This window comes from Anabrus simplex, chromosome 11, assembly GCF_040414725.1.
Source record: "Anabrus simplex isolate iqAnaSimp1 chromosome 11, ASM4041472v1, whole genome shotgun sequence".
NCBI classification, from domain to species: Eukaryota; Metazoa; Arthropoda; class Insecta; order Orthoptera; family Tettigoniidae; genus Anabrus; species Anabrus simplex.
This window is the reverse complement of record NC_090275.1, coordinates 97,509,604-97,535,973: the sequence shown is the minus strand read 5'-3', so window position 1 is coordinate 97,535,973 and position 26,370 is coordinate 97,509,604.

Genomic DNA, 26,370 nt, shown 5'->3' with positions numbered 1-26,370 from the left:
TTCGCCTCGTCCTACCCGTTGTCTCCCATACTCTCCATGTCCATCCTAACCACATGCCCAGCAAAACTTGTTATTTTTGGGTCTTCTTTCTTTTCAGATTTTCCTCTTGTTTCAGTACATTTCATCCCTTCATCTTCATTCCCTCTCCTTTTTAGTTCCTATATCGTCCTCAGAATTGTTCACTCTTCTTTCTCCGTTGCTCTGTCCCATGTCTTGACTGTCTCGGCCGCGTACAGTAGATGATCTTCCCGTCCCTTGGTATGTTTCTTCTCTGGTCACAAGGTAGGTCTTCCTCATCTTTCTTTGCCCTCTCTTTTATCCCCTCGCTGCTCCTGTTCCTTCCTGTTACATATTCTCTAAAGTATTTAAATTTTTCTACCTTCTGATGCTTTCCAATCTCCGGTGGTTTTCAGAGTCTTTGTCTTGCCGAAGGCGGTCGGTAATCCTGCCCTTCTCGCAGTCTCCCCGATGTTGTCGAGTTGTTTCTGTCCACCTTGTTTACTATGGCTATGTTGTCCGTGCCCTGTTATACTTCTTGTCCCCCGCATGTGTCTTTGGTACCCCGATCTTGTCGTTTTTTTCTCCTCCATTGTCTGATAACTTCGCCCAGTGCTATGTTGAATAACATCGGTGACAGTCTGTCTCCCTGTTTGACCCCGGTCTTGATCTCAAACTCTTCTGACAGCGCACTTCTGAATCTCTCCCTGGTATTCGTGTGTGTCAGTATTTCATTCACCAGTTCTCATGTGGTTCCATCTAGTTCTCTGTTCTTCAGGATCCTCCCCAGCCTCTGTGTGTCTAATCTATGTAGTCGTATGTCTTCTTGAAATCTATGAAAGTTACTGTGTTCTTTCTGTTGTTTCAAAATAACGATCTTTTCTGTGCAGAAAACCGCTTGATTGTCTCCTACTATACTGTTTAGTTGTTGTTCTACTTTTCTGAAGCGGAGTCTCGACAGTACCTTGTAGCCCACATATTTATCATGTATATATTTAGCGTGTGGATTTTGGTGCCGGGAGTGTTCCAGGATATCATCGCCTTGCCTGGTGGAGGTCCTTCTATTTGACGCTCATCTGGATTTGGGATGTGAAGATGATGATCATGACGCTGTGGTAGGAAGAGGGTGAAACCCGGTGTCTGTACGTAGCCTACTCCTGTAGAATATCACCAAGGGTTCTGCTCAACACATTACGCTCCCGGACGACAGACGAATGTCCATCACTCCATATCTATAAACACTGCGGAGAGGTTTGAAACTGAATCCAGAATGTTGACGTGCAATCTTCTTCTTTTCCTACCCCTTTTCCAACACCTGTGGGGTCGCGGGTGCGAACTGCATCGCACATATGGATTTGGCCCTGTTTTACGGTCGGATAGCCTTCCTGACGCCAACCCTATATGGAGGGATGTAATCACTATTGCGTGTTTCTGTGGTGATTGGTAGTGTAGTGTGTTGTGTGAACATGAAGAGGAGATGTTGGGACGGACACAAATACCCTGTCCCCGAGCCAGAAGAATTAATCAGAAGCGATTAAAATCTCCGACCCGACAAGGAATCGAACCCGGGACCCTCTGAACAAAAGGCCAGTACGCCGACCATTCAGCCAACGAGTTTTAATACGCAATCTACGGATTAGAAATTGCATACCACATTTTGATGATTTCTTCTCATCAGTGGGATTTAAGGCGGCTAAACAAAGTGTCAGACTTGACTACTTAACGATTATGGCCGCAAGGCCGGCTTACAATGCTACTGATAAATAGGTACAGTAAAAAAATGAATGGCATTAGGCAAATGTCACGTAGACAAATACATAATATATAAAATAAAAACAATTAGTGTTGAATTTCACTTCCGAAAATCAAATGTTCATAACTTTTTTTTCAATAAAATGTGTGACCTAGCAACCTGCAGTCGGTGATGTGAAGTACTGGTGGATGGCCATGACATACAGATCCGCGGCCTGTACAGTTCTCAAATATCGTCGCCATGAGACCTATCTGTGTCAGTATGACGTAAAGCAACTAGCAAAAAAAAAAATCTCAAGGTACTGTTGCTATGTAACAACGCCTCATACATTTTGTTACATAACACTATTTCGTTACACGAATTTTCAGATGACCCCCAGCTCTAAGACATATTTTTGTCAATACAATTTTGTCAGGTTTTCTGGATTTCTACTTCTTGGTGGAAAATGTAGTTGTTCGCTCTTCGAACCACTTTGTGCCAGGTCGCCTTCTCATTGTGTCTAGAACTGTCATTCGGAAACGGTGGTCCGCGGACCCCTGGGGGGCCGCGACGATACTCCTAGGGTTCCGCAATAATAATAATAATAATAATAATAATAATAATAATAATAATAATAATAATAATAGTTGTTGTGCGCGGAACAAATTCTTAATCTCAAGAACATCCTATAAATTCGTAGAAACAGCAAACGGTAATTAATTTTATGGACTTCAAAATGGCAAATGACGCTACAGACAGACCGACAATTTTCCTTCTACTGGGAGAATCCAAAATAGATTTGAAAACAAGAAAATTAATCATGAAAACACTAACAGCAACAGTTCCAAGCATAAATTCTTAGAGAAATTGTCTGAAACATTAGATGTTAAAACAGGAGTCCAGCAAGGAGATGGGTTCTTCCCTTTATTGTTTAATCTTGTTATGGAAAAAGTGATTGGGACTTGGGGAAAAAGAAGTTAAAGGAAATACCCTTGGCAGATTACGTGAAAACAAAATTAATTTACAGTGTTTGGCCTTCGCTTATGACTTAGCAGTGTTGTCCAATAACAGACATGTAGAGATTGCATCCTTTGAAAAACTCCATGAAATTCCATCCAGAACAAGACTACAGATCTCATGTCAGAAAACTCACTATATGGAATGATTTCTTCGGTACCTAGATGGACAACCAGTGAAAACCCAATATGGGAGAATATCCCAAGTGTCTATATTCAAATACCTGGGAGAAGTTATCCAACATTCAAGGCTCAATCGTGAAGCAAAAAAAGAAAGAGTCTCTAAACTACAAAGAACGTACAGACTCACTTGAAGCAGATATATAGTAAAAAAATCTATATCCCGAAATGCAAAATTAAGACATTATAACATTGCAATCGAGCCCGAAGCACTATATGCATCTGAAATACTGATCATTGGGGGCATATCATTGATTAAAGATGTAGGAAAGGAAGGAAGAAAAATATTAAGGAATATTTTTGGGCCAGTCTGTACGTAGGGAATTTGGGCAAGTACAGTAGAGGCAATACGCGACACTTCCGGATTTAGCCTTGTTAAAATGGGAAACAATTCGCAAGTGGCACTCCTAGTGGCGTGACCTGGAAATTCGCGCTAAATACAAATATCAATGGAAATGTATATACGGAAATGGATAAATAAATTACGTCTAGAAAGAAAGTGTTACTATGATATTAACTTCAAAGTTGCTAAAGCAGTTCTGGATAAGTGAATGAAGAATTATTTAACAGGTTATTATTTAAAGACTGAAATTAGACATATAATCAAGATGTGAAATGAACTGCTGTGAAAGGGCTTGATCTTTCAATTGTGCATTACTTTCTTAGCTTTAGTATTCCTGTCTGAACTTTCACTGCTATATATGTCTTTTTTTTCATTTAGAAACATTGTATCATCACATTAAGACACTTGTTAATAAAAATATCGCCACATTCCTTACACACATTATTCAATGAATTTACATTTAAGAGCTGGACACTTTTCCTTTTAACTTGAAGCCTACTAACAGAAAGAAAATCTAGAAATTTAACCACAAAAGTATTCAAAATTTCCCTATAAGCAATACGTGTCATTACATTAGGGTAAAGCAAATTTGCATCATCATATTGTTTCAACAAAATATGTATATTTCTTAAGTCACCCATATTTTCTTAAGTGCTTGACAACGCATTACAGCATTTCAAATGGGAAACTTGGAACACAACCAGCCACACACATATGCATTTTCCTGAATTAAATCGAAACCCACAGATCACACCTTCAACAACACATCGGTATTGAAGGTTAACTGCTGCACTATACAATAAAATAAGATTAATATATTTCAAGCCAGTCAAAATATGGATCACGCAGGTCAGAAGTTTAGGAAGTACTATAAAAATATCTTTGTAACTGGAAGAATATATATGCAAACACAATGGACAAAATGGCGCGTGCTGTGTGTGTGGTGTAGGAGAGCTCTGTGTTACCAGCCTGAATTAGCAAGATTATTAGCAGACAGGTCCGGTGAGTGTGTGTCAGTAATTACACCAGACAACTGACGTCTAGTTCTAGTAAAAACATGTCCGTAAAAAGTGTAAATAAGCGTGTGTCGGACTTTGAAATAAAGTTTGTTAAACGGATGGATGAGTTCCAAGCTCGCTTGGAACAGTTGACATCAGCCAGTGCCAGCAGGGCTGCCAACACTAACGACCGCGCCGATGAAAATCTGTCTTCCCTCTGTTCCGAGTTCAAAGACTTTCGCCAGTACATCTCGGCGGAAATTTCTTGTGTAAAGGAGGAGTTACTAGTTGTTTAACAGCGTCTTGACCAGCACGAAGCCAGGGCTGACGAAGCCGAACAATACAGTAGACGGAACTGTCTACTCATACACGGGGTGAAAGAAGAACCGGCTGAGAATGTCTATGCCAAAGTGATAGAGACAGTAAAGTCTTACCTACAAGTGGAATTATCGATGGATGATATCGATCGCTGTCATAGATTGGGACCTCTACGCAGATCAGCTGCGGAAGTCGTGACCTCGGGAAACAGGCCGATTATAGTCAAATTCGTCCGGTTTCATGTTCGCGATCGTGTCTGGCGCGCTAAGAAGCTCTTCAAAGGCACCAAACTATTGGTTACGGAGTCACTGACTGCTTCTAGAAAAGATCTGTTAAATCGAGCCCGAGACCAGTTCGGAGTGCGTAACGTTTGGACCCAGGAAGGAAGAATAGTAGTTCTAGGCAAAAACAAAAACAAATTCACTGTGACCACTACAGCGGAACTAAATGCTGTTATTTCAGGGCTAGGTGATTAGTAGAGTACATGACTCATGGATTTACGATTTAATTATAAGTGGTTTTATTATAAGTTTAGTGTGAGTGAATGTTTAAATGATTCAAGTGGCTTACGTAGGCAAGAGGAAACCATGGTAAGTTGCCCTCTGTTAATTTTTGATTATGGCTAACACAGGTAATAACGTAGCTTTCTCCCTGGGCAGGGTAAACAACCTTCACCTTGATACTGAACCCTCCCACCCTTCTCTTTCCCTGACCCCCTCTCACCCCGCCCGCAGTCACCTGGAGAGAGAATTCTCGTCCTTTCCCCGCTCATTATTGTGTGCCCATGTCAATGCTCAGTCTATAATTGCCCATCACACTGAGCTGAAAGCTATTTTTGAAGGAAGCATGGTAAATGTTGTAGCAATTAGTGAGAGTTGGATGAAGGACTCGGTCCCTCTGAACTCGGTAAATATAGAAGGATTTAATGCAGTTTTTCACAATAGACCGAAGCGCCGTGGAGGAGGAGTAGCTCTATACTACAAAAATAATTTAACGGGGAAGATTATACAAACTTCGACATTATCTACCGATACCTTAACTGAATATATGTTTGTAGAACTATCTGTTGATAAGACTAAAGTACTGATTGGAGTTGTTTACAAACCACCAAAAGCAGGAAACTTCACAGACTTCGAAGAAAATTTACTAAGACTCCTACCTATCTACGAACATGTACTCATATTTGGCGACTTTAACACAAACCTGTTAATAGACTCCGTTGAAGCAAATCGTTTACAGAACATACTTACCTCTTGTAACATGTCAGTGTTGCCACTTAACCCCACTCACCACGTGCACACGGCTAACGGATCCTCACACACTCTAATAGATTTACTTATCACAAATAATCCTCAGAAAATACTAAAACACGGACAAACTTCTGTACCTGGTATTTCATACCACGATCTCATATATTTAGCTTATTCTTTGAAAGTTCCCAAAACAAAGCCGAAGTGGATAACCTATAGAGACATGAAAAATTTAAATCCTCAACAATTGATACAAGATGCTAATCTCTGCCCGTGGGACGAAATACTGCACTTGACTGACAACGACGAAAAAGTAAAGAGGTTTAACACATTATTGTTGGGATTGTATAACAAACACGTACCTAAACGTACTGCTAGGGTGACTCGCAAAGCTGCTCCATGGTTAACAAATGACATTAAGTTCGCAATGGCTGAACGAGATGCACTACACAGATGTTACAAGCAGACATTATCAACTGAAGATTTTGAAAAGTACCGTGTGCTTAGAAATAAAGTTAAACAAATAATCAGAAACAAAAAATATGCGTACTTCCAACAATTAGCCAGTAACTTAAACACAAAAAGTACCTGGAAACAACTCAGATCCGTAGGTATTGGGAGGCAAACTACAAACTCCAATACGCATGACATAAATCCAGATGAATTAAATGCCCACTTTACTAGAGAAATAGTTAATACCCACCCTCATATTAAACAAACAACAATACATTCTCTTCAATCTACTCCATTACCACAACGGCCTTTGTTCAAATTTCGTAAAGTAAATGAAAACGATGTAAGAAGAAAACTAACAACAATCAAATCGCAAGCAATCGGAGTGGACGACATCCCGATATCCTTCGTCGTTACCTTGATAGATGTAGTACTGCCAATTTTAACCCACATATGTAACTCATGTCTTTTGGAAGGCTACTTCCCAACTGTTTGGAAGGATGCCTTAATTTTCCCAGTACCAAAAAAATCTCTAGCAAATTCTCCATCTGACTATCGACCTGTCTGTATACTTTCTTCACTTTCGAAAGTCTTAGAAAAACTCATGCATGAACAACTGCTCCAATATTTGATGCATCATTCGTTACTTGATCACCTGCAATCTGGATTTAAAAAAGGACATAGTACATCTACTGCTCTTCTAAAAGTTACGGATGACGTAAGAAAAGCAATGGACGAACGCAAAGTGACCGTGCTCATTCTCCTAGACTTCAGCAGTGCTTTTGACACTATCAGTACGGACATATTAATAGCGAAATTGCATTCCTTCCATTTTAGCCACGCTGCTCTCAAATTGTTCGCTTCCTACCTCCATAACCGACGACAGTGTGTTGTCATGAATGATAAGAGAACGGAGTGGAAGTACAAAGTTAATGGTGTGCCACAAGGTTCTATACTCGGCCCCCTGTTGTTTATTTTATATTTGAATGACATCTCTTCTAAGTTGAAAAACTGCAACTACCATCTCTATGCCGACGACCTTCAAATTTACTGTCACACAAAAGTAAATGACATAAATGCAGCTATTGAAAATATGAACCGAAACTTAGAACAGATCAGCTGTTATGCAGCTGAGAATTCTCTCTCCATCAACCCAACGAAAACACAAGCTATTATACTAGGCCAGAGAAAACTGCTTGCCCATCTACACAGTCTACAAATTCCAGTCATTCAACTAAATGGCGTTGCTATCCCATTCTGTAAATCAGTAAAAAGCCTTGGAGTCACTATAAATGAAACTTTAAACTGGGATGAGCATGTCACTAACGTATGCAGGAAAGTTCACTCATCACTTCATCCCCTTAAGATTCACCAGACCGTATTACCTCTCAACTTAAAAATAAAACTGGTTCAAACATTGATACTTCCAATTTTTAACTATTGTGATGTTGTGTTGCTGGATGCTACCAATGAACAAAATAGGAAATTGCAGAGAGCTTTAAACTCCTGCATTAGATTTATTTTTTCATTGAATTTTGCCTCGCATGTATCCCCTCTTTATGCACAACTTTCTTGGTTAAAAGTAGAACAGCAGAGGAATCACCATGTATCAACCCTTATCTATCGACTCTTGACCGAAAATATACCTGAATATCTCTCCAGTAATTTCCGTTTTCTATCCTCCTTTCATGACCGTGACACGCGATCTGGGTCAACAATTGCAATACCTCCACATCATACATCTGCCTTCAGTAATTCTTTCCTTGTGTCGGGCGCTAGAATATGGAATGCTTTACCCCCTGAAATTAGAAATTGTTCCTCACTAATTACCTTCAAAAGACAGTCTAAAGATTTCCTCTTGAATACGTAGGCTATATCATGTAGTTATGTGTGAATGTGAGAGTGAATGTCTGGAGTAAATAGTTCCCAAAAGTTTACATAAATTACTGTTATATTTTATGATTTCCACCTAGAGTAGTTAATATTGAATTTATTTTTCTAAATTTAGACTTAGGATGTAATCTTTTAGTTTTAGAGTTTATTAAGTTATATTACTATTATATTATATACACTGTGTTAAGTTTGAATATTAAGTTTGGATTCAGTATTAAGCCGCATAATGTGGTTAAGTGTAAGAGAGGGCCATGAGCCCTAACTTCGCCACAAATAAAGACATCAATAAATAAATAAATAAATAAATAATAAATAAATATTTAGTTACATTTTCTTGTCACGAGGGAAACGCAAGAAAGACCGCGAATCCTTCTGCACTTCATAGTTATTGCAGCCAAACACAGCACATATATTCCCATTCATATTGAGAGGAGATGTAAAGGAATGACACACGCTACTATTTATTTATGTCAAGTTAAAGCAAACACATAAATAACGCCATAAACTTTACAAACAAATATAGGTACTCTTATGACAGAATCCGTAACTCCATAGCACTCCGCTAGATAGAGCTCTAATCGCTGTCCCTCGATATCTCGCAGAGTGTCGCGTATTGTCTCTACTGTATTTGATTTGGGTGATACGGAAATCTCACGCTGTGTACCAATACTCAGAGAAAATCTCAGACACATTTAGAAAAAGACGTTTGACATTTTATGGACATATTCTGAGAATGAGTAATCAGAGACTGGCCAAAAGAATTCTGAACCTTACTCTCTCAATGAAAGTAAAAACAATTGGCTTCTCGAAGATGAAAAAGATCCTTAGGAAACAGGCATCACATATGAAATTTTGTTAGACAGATCTATGTTCAGAAAATTAGTCGACAGTCACCGCTTTCAACATCATCCAAGCTCTACCACCAACAAAACCTGGCCAGAAGATCGCAAGAAAAGCCACACCGAGGAGATGAGGAGATCTGGGGAGAAGACAAGGGCTTCGACGTCAGCTAAATAGGTTGGGCATAACGAAGAAAGAAGGATATAAGTTGTAAGTATTTGAAGAGCGAAATTTTATTGTACACACAATTCATGGACCATTACACTAATTTCAGGAACTATTTCTTCACTGTGGTATAACTTACAGTATATGTAACTCTTAACTTGGCCGATGATACTACAAGTTAGTAGCGGAAAAAGAAGAAATACGACAAGGCAGTGTAGTGTAAGTGATGTAATTGTGAGACACTTGCAATTGCCTCTGGTTGAGAAAAGCTCGTGGCTAAGGAATCTCTTCTTTTAAACCTCCCTTCCTCGAGGAAGATCAACTAACCGATGTACCTTTGAAGAGAGGAAGTACAAATAAATTAAAGAATGATATGGATGGAGAATCATGTGCGTTGGATGCTTAGCTCCCGGAAGTTCCATGAATGCATCACAACTGCATGTGTCTGATCGACTTTTGTCTGCATGACATCCCCTATAGCCTACAATTTCTGAAAGGCAATACTCCGTTTATTGTCTTTCTGCTCCCAAGCAAATGAAATGAGACAGATGACTGTAAAATGTAAGATGGCGCTTTCTCATAAGAAGTGAGTGTTTTTTAAAATTTAGAGTACAGCTCTGCATTTGACCCCAGGCGATGATTCACTCTCAACATATCTGACATGGACGACAATCTTTCGTAGAAATATACTTTCTTATATTTCAAACTCTGAGAACGGTGGGTCTTGATTGGAAGGACAGATGTTTGCTTTTTAACCTGTATAAAGTCCAAAGCACAGAAATAAACATCAATGGAGCGACAAGAGAAGCAAGAATAAGAAGAGGAGTGCGGCAAGGCTGTCCCTTATCACCTTATCTGTTTAATATCTTCATAGAATTTATTAGAGCAGTAAAAGAAAAACCAAAGGGATAAATTTTAATGGTAAACAAATTCATAGTATACCCTTTGCTGATGATATTGCATTGATATACGGTTCAGAACACAAAATGACTGATGTTATAAGTTCACTAATTTTTTCATCAGAAATAATTACTATAAAATGGTTTAAGAGACCAGGACTTACTTTCAGTCATCTGATGATGAGTTTACAACACGTTAGAGAAGTTCAAGCTAAAAATAAGCACAAAGAGAACGAAAATGATGGTCGTTCAGAAGAAGAAGACTTAATTGAAAACAAACATTAAATTAGGCTGTGCAAAAATAGATCAGGTTAAAGAATTTTGTTATCTGGGTAGTGTTATTACATTTTAATCAGTGCCTGAAAGAAGTCAAAAGAAGAATTGCTATGGCAAAACAAGTGTATGAAAGCAGGAAAAATCTATTGTAAAATAAGTACGTAGGAATTGAAACAGGAAGAAGTTGGTTAAAACCTTTTGGGAGAGCAAGCACAATCAATACTAGAAACTGCGGAAATGTGGTTCTGGAGAAGACTGACAGGGACGAGTTGGACAGAAAAGAAGACTAATATCCAAATCTTGAATGACGTCAATGAGAAACGGGCCTTAATTTGTTCTATAGAGCAGGGGAAAGCTACATTTCTCGGACACGTCCTACGACATGACACCTTTCTGCAGAATGTCTTCGAAGGCAAGGTCCTAGGGAAGAAGTCGAGAAGAAGACCGCGTCTCTCATACCTTAGGAACATAATCACTCACCTGGGTTTTGCTTCCAATGTCACTATGAAAAGGACTGCTGAAGACCGTGCGATGTGGCTGCGGTGACAAGGCTTAGCTTTTGGTAATGGATGGATATTTTCACTCTCACTACCTCGCAGTGGCGAGTGGTGAGGGACTCTTTCTATGCGTTTGGCCCGGTATTTCAGATCTTCTTTTCTTTACAAGTGTCTTTACGTCGCCCAGCCACCGACACAGATAGGTCTTATGGTAACAATGGGATACGGAAGGGCTAGGAATGGGAAGGAAGTGGCCGTGAGCTTAATTAAGGTACAGGCTCAACATATGATTGGTGTGAAAATGGGCAACGACGGACAACCATCTTCAGGGCCATCGACAGTGGGGTTTGAACACATTATCTCCCATTTTCAAGCCGATAGCTACAGTACGTAGCCAAACCGCACAGGCACTTGCTCGGCGATTACTGTTTTGAGAGGAAGAACAATGTCAGTAGGAAATGTACGGGTTATAATGTATGACACAAGTAATAACTAACAAATACATGCCATAAATGACAGATGGCAGTAGGCAGGGCATGTAACCCGAAGAAAGGACGATAGATAGACCAAGGTTGTTCTTGATTGGTTTTCGGTTTTCATTTTACTCTAGGCCCACTAGATGGCAGAGTAAAGTGGGTGTATGTAACTGAGTTTTAATTAATTTTGTCGGATAAACTCCAAATGTGTCACCAAAGATTTTTTACATACCGACATCTTACGACATGGGGTGTCGAATGGACTATTTTCCTCCCTTCTAAGATACGACTACCTCTGCCGTGTTTGAAACCACTATCTTGAGATCCGGAGACCACTGGTACAACGAGGCAGCTTATAGTGATAATGAGTTGTAGTAAATAAAGCTGAAGACATTGGTGTGTTCTGGTAAAAGCGCCACGTGAAAGCTATTGCTAATATTGTCTTTCCATGACAGTTCGGTAGTTGTGCTAATACAAACTTTTTAAAAACCTATTGCAAGTACCATTGAAACATCCAGGAAAATCTGTTATGGAATATGCATAAGGCTCAAAAGAACTTATGGGCGAAAAGTTTCATTAGAGTCACAGCCGCCTCCTTCCCAATATCTGCCCCATCGTGACAGTACGACCTACCTGAGTCGGAGCGAAGTAAAACAAAAATTGTAAAAAAATAAAATTAAAAAAGGAAATAAAATTAAAAAGTATATATATATATATATATATATATATTGCACCCATCTGATCGAACTGGTAAGGAGTGCAATGTATACTGTATTTATCAGTTTGTTTTGCATATTTCACATTTCGCAATGATTCTCGATTTTGCAAAATATGCCCATGTAGAACTTCTTTGAAAGTGAATTAAGGTGCAGTTTATTGACTGGTTTCAGGTTGCTCGCTGACGTGAGGAAATATTTTCTCCGAGTGTTGATGGCTCTGTAGAGGACTTGCGGGCGAGCTGATGATAACTATGATACAATGCTGGAATGAAAGACGAGCTGCACCTGCTCCAGCTCCAGGCAATGGGCAATGGTAATAATTGTTGTTCATTAACAGTGCAAAATGGAGTGTTGGCCGGGGATCAACAACCTCTTTATGTTTACAAGGAAGGAACACACTGATCATTTCTCAATCTCTCACTTCATAAGGCGACCCTGGCCATTCCAATGTAGGCTTCCACAGGATTCAAGAGCAAGGCAGCTGAGGAAGAAATGTATCCAAATTTATTCCCCCAAAATAATCACTAAAATTAATGGAAAAGAACAAACAAATGGCACTCAATCAATCAAACAATAACTAACTAACTAACTAACTAACTAAATAAATAAATAAATAAATAAATAAATAAATAAATAAATAAATAAATAAATAAATAAATAAATAAATAAATAAATTACCATTCATCTGCATTTAGGTGACATTATTTTGTGAGCAAGTTTTCATTCCTCCCCTGAAGGGGGGAGGCGGGCCACCTAAAAGGTAACGCCTTCTCTCTGAGCAGGAGATTCAGGCGGGTTATAGCTGAAGTGAGGGATTTAGGAGTTGGGTAAGGGTTATATGGAAATAAGGAGATGGCAGGGGCTTGGCCTATTAGCTCATCGTATATGTTCTTTTTCTTCTTTTTCTTTCGTTGGGTATTTTTACTTTTTATTTTTTATTGTTATTCAACGTACATAGTTTAGAATATTTACAATTTAAGTTTTATCAAGATGTTATACATGATACATATTTGTTTTATATATCTATTTACATTATTTATGTACAAATATTGCCACAATGTTTTTGTTGATCATATTGGCGATTTAATTTATTTTATTTATTTATTTATTTATTTATTTATTTATTTATTTATTTATTTATTTATTTATTTATTTATTTATTTATTGGGTGAGAAATGGGAGGAAAATAGTGTTTAGCGCATTCCGTCACACATCACAGTTAAGCATCACCTTAGGTTGGGGGGGAGGGACAGGTAAAGATGTAGAGGAGTTGGGATAAACTGTGGGGAAGGCAGATGCGGATCACGTGCGAGTTGGTTAAGGGAAGGGTGGTCTCGGTTGAGGGCTCTAAGGAAGGCACGTTGGAAGTGGATTAGGACATAGGAGTCGAGGTTAGGGAAAGGATAGATATCGTACAGTCGGAGGTATAAAAACGGAATGGGAGTCGGGGGGTGGGGGTGTGGCGTACAGTACGGCGTTCAATTGAGAGGAGAGAGTGGTAGAGATTGGGGTTGTAGTGGTCTATGTGACAGATTCCCTACGAGCTGTTTACCTAGCTTTTCATAAATGATTTCAAAGTAAATGGAACATCATCAAACATCTCCCTAGATAAATAATTCGTATCCTAAATTTCCCTTCTTATAATCGCATATTTGCCCAATTTGTCGTCTCAAATTCCAAATTAATATCCCTTGTATAATCAATCCTAGGTTTAAGAGTTCCATTCAATTTTATTCGTCTACTAATGTCACTGCAAGCCAAGTCGGGCTTCAGGGATAAATTGTTAGCGTGCTGGCATTCGGTCCAAGGGGTGCCGGGTCCGATTTCCGGTTGAGTAGGGGATGAGGATTGTAACTTTCATTAATCAATTGCTATGGCTCGGGGACTGACTGTTTGTGATGTCTTCAGCATTAGATATCATCTTATGCATTGCCCCATCAACAGGGCGTCAACAACTCGGAAAAATGAAATGGCGTATGGCTTTTTTTTTTAGTGCCGGGAGTGTCCGAGGACATGTTCGGCTCATCAAGTGCAGGTCTTTCTATTTGACACCCGTAGGCGACCTGCGCGTCGTGATGAGGATGAAATGATGATGAAGACGACACACACACAAAGCCCGTGCCAGAGAAATTAGCCACTGATGGTTAAAATTTCCGACCGTGCGGGGAATCGAACCCGGGACCCCTGTCACTAAAGGCCATCACGCTAGCCATTTAGCCATGGAGCCGGACGTCAACTCGGAAAACCTGCACCACGTCTCACCGTAGACCATATGCATGCGAATAAGCTGATTAGGACTTAAAAGGGGCTGCCTGGCCGAGGCGGTAAGGGCGTACTCGGTTCGCCCGGAAGGACGTGGTTCGAATCCACGACAGGAAGTCGTAAAATTTAAGAAATGAGATTTCAACTTCCGGAGGTGCGTATGGCCCTGAGGTTCATTAAGCCTACACGAAAAATGAGTACCTGGTTAATTCCTGGGGGCAATGGCGGCCGGGCGTGGAGCTAACCACTCTACCCCATGAAGTGCCGAGGTTACGAATAGTGGAAGCCTTTACCTTCCACCACTCCCAGGGCCTTCATGGCCTGTACGGAGATGACTTTGCAATAGAGGCGTGCATTGCCTTCCTTTTTGTCCACATTTCTCTTATTCTTTTACTGTGGGTTTCCTTTCCGTCTTCAGACCAAGTTGTTCCAGTCTTCTTCTTTGGCCTTTCTTTTTGGTCAACTTGCCATTATTGTGAATTTCGGATCTGAAGGTTACCCTGTTTTTCACATCTGTTGATGTAATTCCTGCTTGTTTCAAATCCGTTTTGATTTCGCCAATCCATTTCATTGTGTTCGTTTTAGCTTTACTCCTGTTCTCATAGAATTCGACTATTTCTTTGGTAAGTCTGTCTGGATGCATTTTTTAACATGTCCATAGAATATCGCGCGTTTTCCAATATGCACATGTTACAACACAAACTCCGCCATCGTCCGGTCCCAAGTTCGGAATGAGAAAGGAGGAGGGTTGGCTGGTCTAGCACCCAGCTGTAAAACTGCTAACGATGAGTGTTGTTGGGCGGCGGTAATTAAAAAGGGACCAACGGCTTCGGGCGGATGAGCTCCCTAAGGCGGGGTGATGGTCCCTCCAGTCGAGGAGTGACACTGGAAGACCCAACGGCAAACAAGCGGAGGAGGGAACTCTTACTTCGGTTTCCGACGGTGGTGGAGGCGGATGAATTCATGCCAGACGGACTGGCCGTGAAAGCGCTACTCATGAGCTGGTAGTGGCTGGGACACTTTCTTGCCCTTGGGGTGGGAAACTTCCCCTAAATGCGGATGAACAACATGTGGTCAACGGCATAGAAATTCCTCAACGGCGGACGAGTTGTTCGGACAGGATGTCCTTACTCGACGTAATTGTGGATGAAGGCTGCAGTGATTAAGAATCATTCAATCGTCTATGCTGTGAGATGAAAACTTTGTGATATTCAACTTCAAGTGTTCGTAGGTAGCTACAATTGGCATCATTTCCACAATTTTGCAATGCAATAAAGATTACTGTACATTTTTCATATACTAGCGTCACCGCTATATCGTTTTCAGTAGCTACACATGTACTCAATACACTGGTCATGTTGGAAAATTGCCCCATCACCAGGGCGTCATGTTCAAGAGCTTTAATCCGGGTATCTGTAAAAAAAAAAGTAGTTGACTTTTAATAATAGTAGGATTATGTTGTTTATGTGACTGTGTCTACGTAATTTCTGCTGATCAGTTCAATTCCGTATACATTATATTGGACTTATTTTCAGATGTGTATAAGCGCTCGCTGGCATTTTCTCTTCCGCTGGCAATTTCGTCTCCATCATTTTGTACTTCATCATTTCGGGGTACAATGTGTGGTATTTCCTTAATGACACCGCACGCAGAGGAAGTGCTGACTTCTCTTCTGGATGTAAGGTCACTGAGTAATAGATCGTTATCTACGAAAAATAATTGAAGACGACACGTTAATAATATCCACCTAGTTTCAGGAATTATCCACGTAAGCGAAGCAGAACATAGCAAGGATAATGAGTAAAAACATAAGGCGTGATTTCCAAGCATCATTCGCATGAAAATAGTGGGATCAGAAAGATATGAATTTCAAGACGACTTACCTGTGTTTAGCGGAATCTCTCTATACATTTGAAGAATTTTCCAAGCTCGACTGCGTTTATCCATTTTTAAGCAGCACAGAAATGATGATCAGGCAAATATACGCATGTTTATAAGACTACCATCCTTCTATAGGTGCGACCACATCAAGATGTTTTCGTTAACATTGTTAATAAACAAAATAGCGTGTTCATTAACTTTCGAGCATGTTGATAAACAAAATTTCTTTAACTTTCGGGAATGAAACTTTTCATTAACATTTCGTGTTTTTGTTAACATTATTAGGTTCGCACGTGCGCAAGGACGCAATTTGAACACGCAGATTCGTAGCGCGGAATACGATGATTTCTTATTTCTTTTAAAAATTGGCTACCAAATCGCAAGTGAAAGTTCTAATATACAGTACATTTAATTCTGCATGATATTCTTATAGTTGTGTTTTAATGTAAATTAATTTCCAGCTTCGCTCCTCGCTGAATAACCTAACCTCCCATAATCGCTTGTATATCATTAAAACAATACTATCCCAACTAGGTAGGTTAAATGAAGATTTTCTTTATTTCATAACTTACCAAATCCTTTATATTGTTGTGTAAAGCTTCAAACACCTCAGAAATATTAACTGAAATTGGTTTGTTTGATACTCTAGACAAATAGGTATATAAGTGGAATTTCACCAGTTGCTAGGAATATTTACAGTTATAGCCTACATATAAAAATATAGCCTGTCATTAGTGGAGCCGGCTTTTCGATAATCTGTAATATTGCTTGCAATTTCAGACCCAATTACTGTCAACAAGAACTTAAAGTTATGTTGGGGCCTTGTCAAGAGAATCTTGAAAACCTGCTGCATCATGAATTAAAGGTTCTGACATAACTGTTCTTTCCAAACTTAATTCTACGCGCCTTTCCAGTATTTTTCTTTGTCACACCTCGCGTCTGCGCTTTTCTCTAATTGTACTCACTAAAATAACGAAGGCTGCTGCTGTATTTTCTCGTTCCTGGCCCTTTCAATTGTAACTTTACAAACAGCTATTTTGGTGTGTACACAATGTTGAAGAAGTTTTTAAACAAAAATTTATGAACATCCTGATCAATGTTTTCATTAACCATTGTTTATTAACTTTGGTGTAGACCAGCCAAAAGCAAGACAGAGAGTGCGAAACACAGACGTAAACGAGAAAAATGACTCACCTGAAATACACTTTGGTTGTGGTCGCTGCCAATTGTTGTCCGCTTTCGGGGCGTGAAAAAACAACCAATGTTAACATTGGTTCTTCTTGCTTCCAGATTTCTGATACATTGTCAAAGGAGATTGTTCGTGACAGTGCAAGAAAATAGTATTTAGAGGCGATGCAGAACATTGGCTGTTGTTCCATTCGAAAGATCACCTCGGAATTATAAAGAACATGTTAAAACCTGAAAATGCCCCAAACAAATAGACATTGGTTGTTTCTGTTCCAAGCCACAGAAATTTATTACCATTTTCTATTCCATTGTAAACTGTCAATATGGAATCACGATTAAATTTATCGTAGGTCATATGTAATAATCAAGTAATACTGGTAAGGGACCCATACACTAGAGCCATACTCTAAGTGGGGTCTTACCGGAGACTTATATGTCCTCTCCTTTAGATCTTCGCTACAATTCCTACACACCCTCATAACAATAAAATATCCACAGCCTGTTTCCAGTCATTCAACCGGGTCAGGATTGAAATGAATGAAACCCCCATCTAGTGGCGAGGATAAGAACTTTGAAGGCCGCCGAAGCCTGTCGCACTCCTCTGGGCAATGAATAATGACCGAGAGATGAAATGAAATTATAATGGAGAGCGTTGCTGGAATGAAAGATGACAGAGAAATTCGGAACACCAAGAGAAAAACCCGTCGCGCCTCCGCTTTGTCCACCACAAATCTCACAGGAAGTGACCGGGATTTGAACCACCCTAATATTCATATGTAACCTATAGTTACAATCCCGTTTGTGTGATTATCGCGTCCTTATATTAACACCTAGGTACTTACAGTGATTCCCTTAAGTTAGTCCCCATGACTACAGTAATTAAAATTGAGAGGACTTATCCTATTTGTGAAACTCACAACTTGCCATCATACCATTGTCTGCTGTCCACATCACAACATAATCGAGATCCTTTTGCAGTTGCTCACAATCCCGTGAATTATTAAATAACTCCATGCAGTTATACAAATAAAGTCATACCTCCCATTCCTCACACCTAGCGTGGTAGGAGTTTCTCACCTGCACAGTCTTTTTTTTCCTTATTTTCCAGATAGTATGACATATGCGTACCAAGTTTAGTTGAGAGAAATGTTGGAACATTTACCAGTAATTTTGATCATTTTGGGTGTTTTCTGTCTCATCACTTCTCTGTCCCCATGCCGATGGGATTGTACTTGTACTTAGACGACTTCCGGAATATCAGGGTTCATCCCAATGACCTCGAAAAGTATGGGTTCGAAAATAATATTGCTCTTTTTCGATTATTCTTACATGTCATCCCCTTCCAATCCCCACACCTAGGGCTGCTAGGGGTGTCTCACATCCATAGTAATTTTTTCCAGATAATAAGTCAAATGTGCACCAGATTAGGTTGAGAGCTATGCTGGAACACACATACATAATCTCGGCCATTCTGGACATACTTTTTATTCTCAAATTCGACTTAAACGGTGACTGGAGTGTCACTATTCGTGTCGGCAACCCCGATGATTCTGGATTCGATATAAATATAGGTCGTTTCCGATTATTTTTACACTGAACTCCAAACCCTAGGGGCGCTACGGGAGCCTAATCCCCTTAGTATTTGTTTTCAGATAGTAAGTCATAGGCGAACCAAGTTTGGTTGAAATTGCTTCACAGTAATTTAGGAGAAGATGTTGAAATTATACTCGTAGCCTACATGCTTATATTTATAATATTATAGAAACTCGCCTTGCCTCCGCCCCCCAAACCCCCAGTTGCTCTTCGTTAGCAGTGAGTGATAACTCGTGTCATTCCTCTGTTGATGTTCTAAATTTTCCATGTTTCTTTATTTGTTCACATCTAATGCAGAACTACAATCTTCAAAAAGGGCATACCTTTCAAAGTTGGTCCTATGACGTGAAAGTACAAATCGATCACGGCACAGTGAATTGCTATTTCCAAATAACAATGAACCTCCCAAGAAGAAAGCAACTTTATAAAATATGGTGGCGTGTTACCATTCTACTATATACGTCATTTCTTAACTGTCTGTCTTTATACAGCGAAAGTTGCTGTCGACTAGCGACAATCTGTCCATCAAGTCTTGGTGCGGCTTTGCTACTAAATTAATTACATAAAATTAGTCATTAAATACTACCTATCGGATTTTATTCAATCCACTTCCTAAATCGTCTCAGAAGTAATAAGAACAAATTGTAAAATTTTTCAGCAAAATCGGTCCAATAGTTTTGGAATCCATGCGACACACATACACAGCTTTACTTATAGATATATTATGTTTTATTGTTTTATATTATTTGTATCAGCCACCAACCGGCATTTTATACATTAAAAGTAACAATAAAATTAAAAATTAAATAATGTATATCTTGCAATTCATGTAAAAACTGTGTGTGTTAATAATTTTTTCTCCACTGCTGTTTTAATCTCATACTCATTTTCTCATCACCATTTTTTTAAACTCTTGTCAGTGGATACATTTAAAAATTTTAAATACCATGTATCATGCCATCCATCTCGTTCCATTAGGGGCCGATGACCTTCGATGTTAGGCCCCTTAAAACAACAAGCATCATCATCATCATCATCATCATCATCATCATCAATATTTTTTTCTTTTTCTCTAAAGTAAACCGGTTAGAAACATCTAACGTGGTTGAATGAATAAACGCGGGCGAAGCTGTGGCACATGATAGTTTAATAAAAGATACTACAGTGAGTATCTCCTGACCTAGAGTACTGCTTTTTCTTGCCTGATTTGAACTTAAGGTTATCATAAAAGACATCGTGATATTTTTAATTACATTTTTCACCTCTTTCTGTAATTGGTATCTCAGATGTATACAAGGTCTTAGGAACTGTTGAAATACTCTTGTTTTGTCATCATCTTCTCTGTGGCAGTACAACATAGTTTTCCACATGGTCAGTTTTAAATAGAGTACAATAGTTCAACACTGAACGAGTAAGTCAGTTCACACATCTTGGGAGCACCATAACAGGCAATATGGACCCCGAAAAAGAGTTCAGACGGCGTACTGAGGTTCCCAGATCATGTTTCGAAAAGATGATATCATTCATTTGTGATGAGTATCTAAACCTCAAACTCAGGCAAAAGCTGTTGAGATGTTACGTCTGATCAACTCTACTTTATGGAGTAGAGACCTGGACAATGAAATCTTCCTTCAGGAACAGAAATGTGGTTACACGGGAGAATGCTCAGAATAGCCTGGACAGATTTCATAACCAATAATAAAATGTTAAGGAGAGCATGAGCTGGGAAACACCATCAAATACAGGGAAACAACGTATTGAGGCCGTGTTCTGCGAGAATGAAAACCGGGCGAGTTGGCCGTGTGGTTAGGGGTGCACAGCTGTGAGCTTGCATCCGAGTGATAGTGGGTTCTAACCCCACTGTCGGCAGCCCTGAATATGGTTTCCGTGGTTTCCCATTTTCACACCAGGCAAGTACTGGGGCCAAGGCCGCTTCCTTCCCACTTCTAGGTTTTCCGATCCCATCGTCGCCATAAGACCTATCTGGGTCTGTGTGACGTAAAACAAAATCAAAAACAGGAAAACAACGCGGTAGATAGTACGGGATTCTACACCTCATATTACAAGGGAAGTGTAGCTGGTAGACCACCGATGTTATGGCTCCAAAACTTCAAAGTCTAGACTTGCATCAAAAACACTTAACAACTCTTCATGTAGGCTAAAGAAAAGAGTGCTTTCTCTAGGGTGATCGCCAACGTCTGTGGGACCAGATATGGAACTTGAAGTAGAAGAAGAAATAGTTCCATCTGAGGGATATTTCAAAACTCCAATATCTGTCACAACGTGATCTTCAGATTTGGTTCCAAGTGATCCACAACCTTGACTTTGTACGGATTTTGTTCCCTGGCTGTTCTCATTCGAACAGCATAATCCGCTTTTCGGAAACCTCCTATGTTGAGATTAGCGTATTACACAGATTCTATCATCAGGATAGGTAGAGGCATGATTTTTTCCATTAATTTATGTTCGATTACGTGAAAAGGGAACAATTTTTCGCGTTATTGCGCGAAATAGAACCGACCCCATTGCTTTAATTCTTTTCTAAACTTATTCATAAAAAATTTAATTCGTGAGAGTAGTAAATTACTCATATTTATGTGAAACATGGATAAATGAAGAGAAGCAATATTGATAATCATTCTTTATTCCTTATGCAATCTTGATCAGAACTATAATATAGTCCTAATCAAGATTAGTAACAAATTACCACTTCACCCTACATGGCCATAGCTTTCACCCTATATGATAATATATTTATTTTTTTGCTATTTGCTTTACGTCGCACCGACACAGATAGGTCTTATGGCGACGTTGGGATAGGAATGGCCTAGGAGTGGGAAGGAAGAGGTCGTGGCCTTAATTGAGGTACAGCCGGAGCATTTGCCTGGTGTGAAAATGGGGAAACAACAGTAAAGCATCTTCAAGGCTGCCGACAGTGGGGTTCGAACACACTATCTCCCGGATGCAAGCTCACAGCTGTGGGCTCCTAACCACACGGCCAACTCGCCCGTTGGTCTTATCATTAAGGGGTTTTGTAGAATATTAGTACGAAGAGGTACTTCTGTCGAAATGAGAAATCCTTATTCTGTCTTCAGCCTCCCCTCACACACGTGATATTGGAATACAATTTCAAGATCGTTATTTTCCGCGAATTTCGCTGCGTTTTCGCACTTTCGCAAAAAAAGTAAATTTCGATTTAAACAGGCCTTGTCGCTTTAATTCACTGTAATTCGCGAAAACAAAATCACTAATTTCTTAACCTGAATCATATGATTCGTTAAGATATTTCAAAATCGTTTCAAAATATTTTTGTCGCGTTTATCGTTATTGCGAAAAAACCACGCTTCTGCACATGGGGTTTTTTATTCATAGAATGTTCAGTCACCCAATTATTCTTCACGATATATCTCTCCATACAATGAACAAAAGACGAAGGTAATGGTGCAGGCTCGGAGAAGGAAGAATACAAATGACCAACTTGTCCCTGAAGGATCCAAAGTGGAGGTGATGGATGAATTTAAATATCTTGGTGTACATCTGAGCAACAAGAATGAGTAAATGGTGGAAATACCGGCAAGAATTCAAGCAGCCAACAGAGCATACTTTGCAGTACTACCACTTTTCAGAAGTAGAGCCAAAATATGTCGTCTTAATGAGATTTTGTTAAAAATATGCCACATATCTTAAAACGCCTGAATATGCATGTATATCTATATATATAAAAGCAAGTCGGGCTGGAGCGATGTATATATAAATATTTAAAAATGAAAAAAGACGTGAATTAATGAGGCACTTCCAGAAATCTCAGAAATTTGAAACTTGGTACGAGGGAAACTGATGACCCCAGGATCCCTAGAAAAATCGGAAATTCTCAAAATTCCCTGAAGGGGGCACGCTGGGGGGGCTCAAATTTTGGGCTCAGTATAAGAACACAGTCGTATAGTATATCCAAAACGATAACCTATAGGTTTCGTGGGCTTAAAAATTTTTGGGAATTTCCTCATTTTTATACCCCATCCCCCCAAATCAAGATGGCGGCACAACCTGCGAGACGAGGTAGACAATTGAAATTTGGTGAAATTATAGCTTTTGAACCCTAACCGACGGGAAAATTCCAAGATGTTCAAATTTTTCGCTTTTTACCCCCAAGGATATCGAAATATGGAGGCAATTTTAATGACTGTGCAGACATTCCTTCTGAGCTATTTTTTGGCTAAACGGTAAGTCGTATCACAAAACGGATGGCACAACGTCCCTTCAATTCGGAGTGATCTACAACTTTGGTCCTGTGACATTTTGTCGTATCTCTCTCCCTTATACGTTAAATTTGGCCGTATTTCTGGATTGTTCGTAAATTTGGTGATTTTTACAAGTATATTTTATTCTTTGACACATTTATAACAATGATAGGATCATCATGTTGTGTGCGCACATTGGCACGATTAAGGGACATATGTGTACCAAATTTCATGATTCTAGCTTATACATAAGTAGGCAAAATGTAATGTAAAATGTTAAAAATGCACCCAAATTTCGCCCTATTCAAAATTTTAACTCAATTTACCCCCTTAATATGGGAGATGCGAGGAAATGGTTTAGAAACACACATGTAGAGCGATAAATGAGGCGTCTGATGGCGCAAACCGTTTCTTAATATCATAAACCGTTTAGGAGATATGAATCTCGAAGTGGAAGTCTGCACTTTCCAACGTGCTCATGCTTATCCGTCATCTATATATATAAAAGCAAGTCGGGCTGGAGCGATGTATATATAAATATTTAAAAATGAAAAAAGACGTGAATTAATGAGGCACTTCCAGAAATCTCAGAAATTTGAAACTTGGTACGAGGGAAACTGATGACCCCAGGATCCCTAGAAAAATCGGAAATTCTCAAAATTCCCTGAAGGGGGCACGCTGGGGGGGCAAAAATTTTGGGCTCAGTATAAGAACACAGTCGTATAGTATATCCAAAACGATAACCTATAGGTTTCGTGGGCTTAAAAATTTTCGGGAATTTCCTCATTTTTATCCCCCATCCCCCCAAATCAAGATGGCGGCACAACCTGCGAGACGAGGTAGACAATTGAAATTTGGTGAAATTATAGCTTTTGAACCCTAACCGACGGGAAAATTCCAAGATGTTCAAATTTTTCACTTTTTACCCCCAACGATATCGAAATATGGAGGCAATTTTAATGACTGTGCAGACATTCCTTCTGAGCTATTTTTTGGCTAAACGGTAAGTCGTATCACAAAACGGATGGCACAACGTCCCTTCAATTCGGAGTGATCTACAACTTTGGTCCTGTGACATTTTGTCGTATCTCTCTCCCTTATACGTTAAATTTGGCCGTATTTCTGGATTGTTCGTAAATTTGGTGATTTTTACAAGTATATTTTATTCTTTGACACACTTATAACAATGATAGGATCATCATGTTGTGTGCGCACATTGGCACGATTAAGGGACATATGTGTACCAAATTTCATGATTCTAGCTTATACATAAGTAGGCAAAATGTAATGTAAAATGTTAAAAATGCACCCAAATTTCACCCTATTCAAAATTTGAACTCAATTTACCCCCTTAATATGGGAGATACGAGGAAATGGTTTAGAAACAAACATGTAGAGCGATAAATGAGGCGTCTGATGGCGCAAACCGTTTCGTAATATCATAAACCGTTTAGGAGATATGAATCTCGAAGTGGAAGTCTGCACTTTCCAACGTGCTCATGCTTATCCGTCATCTATCTATATATATAAAAGCAAGTCGGGCTGGAGCGATGTATATATAAATATTTAAAAATGAAAAAAGACGTGAATTAATGAGGCACTTCCAGAAATCTCAGAAATTTGAAACTTGGTACGAGGGAAACTGATGACCCCAGGATCCCTAGAAAAATCGGAAATTCTCAAAATTCCCTGAAGGGGGCACGCTGGGGGGGCTCAAATTTTGGGCTCAGTATAAGAACACAGTCGTATAGTATATCCAAAACGATAACCTATAGGTTTCGTGGGCTTAAAAATTTTCGGGAATTTCCTCATTTTTATCCCCCATCCCCCCAAATCAAGATGGCGGCACAACCTGCGAGACGAGGTAGACAATTGAAATTTGGTGAAATTATAGCTTTTGAACCCTAACCGACGGGAAAATTCCAAGATGTTCAAATTTTTCACTTTTTACCCCCAAGGATATCGAAATATGGAGGCAATTTTAATGACTGTGCAGACATTCCTTCTGAGCTATTTTTTGGCTAAACGGTAAGTCGTATCACAAAACGGATGGCACAACGTCCCTTCAATTCGGAGTGATCTACAACTTTGGTCCTGTGACATTTTGTCGTATCTCTCTCCCTTATACGTTAAATTTGGCCGTATTTCTGGATTGTTCGTAAATTTGGTGATTTTAACAAGTATATTTTATTCTTTGACACACTTATAACAATGATAGGATCATCATGTTGTGTGCGCACATTGGCACGATTAAGGGACATATGTGTACCAAATTTCATGATTCTAGCTTATACATAAGTAGGCAAAATGTAATGTAAAATGTTAAAAATGCACCCAAATTTCACCCTATTCAAAATTTGAACTCAATTTACCCCCTTAATATGGGAGATACGAGGAAATGGTTTAGAAACAAACATGTAGAGCGATAAATGAGGCGTCTGATGGCGCAAACCGTTTCGTAATATCATAAACCGTTTAGGAGATATGAATCTCGAAGTGGAAGTCTGCACTTTCCAACGTGCTCATGCTTATCCGTCATCTATCTATCTATATATATAAAAGCAAGTCGGGCTGGAGCGATGTATATATAAATATTTAAAAATGAAAAAAGACGTGAATTAATGAGGCACTTCCAGAAATCTCAGAAATTTGAAACTTGGTACGAGGGAAACTGATGACCCCAGGATCCCTAGAAAAATCGGAAATTCTCAAAATTCCCTGAAGGGGGCACGCTGGGGGGGCAAAAATTTTGGGCTCAGTATAAGAACACAGTCGTATAGTATATCCAAAACGATAACCTATAGGTTTCGTGGGCTTAAAAATTTTTGGGAATTTCCTCATTTTTATCCCCCATCCCCCCAAATCAAGATGGCGGCACAACCTGCGAGACGAGGTAGACAATTGAAATTTGGTGAAATTATAGCTTTTGAACCCTAACCGACGGGAAAATTCCAAGATGTTCAAATTTTTCACTTTTTACCCCCAAGGATATCGAAATATGGAGGCAATTTTAATGACTGTGCAGACATTCCTTCTGAGCTATTTTTTGGCTAAACGGTAAGTCGTATCACAAAACGGATGGCACAACGTCCCTTCAATTCGGAGTGATCTACAACTTTGGTCCTGTGACATTTTGTCGTATCTCTCTCCCTTATA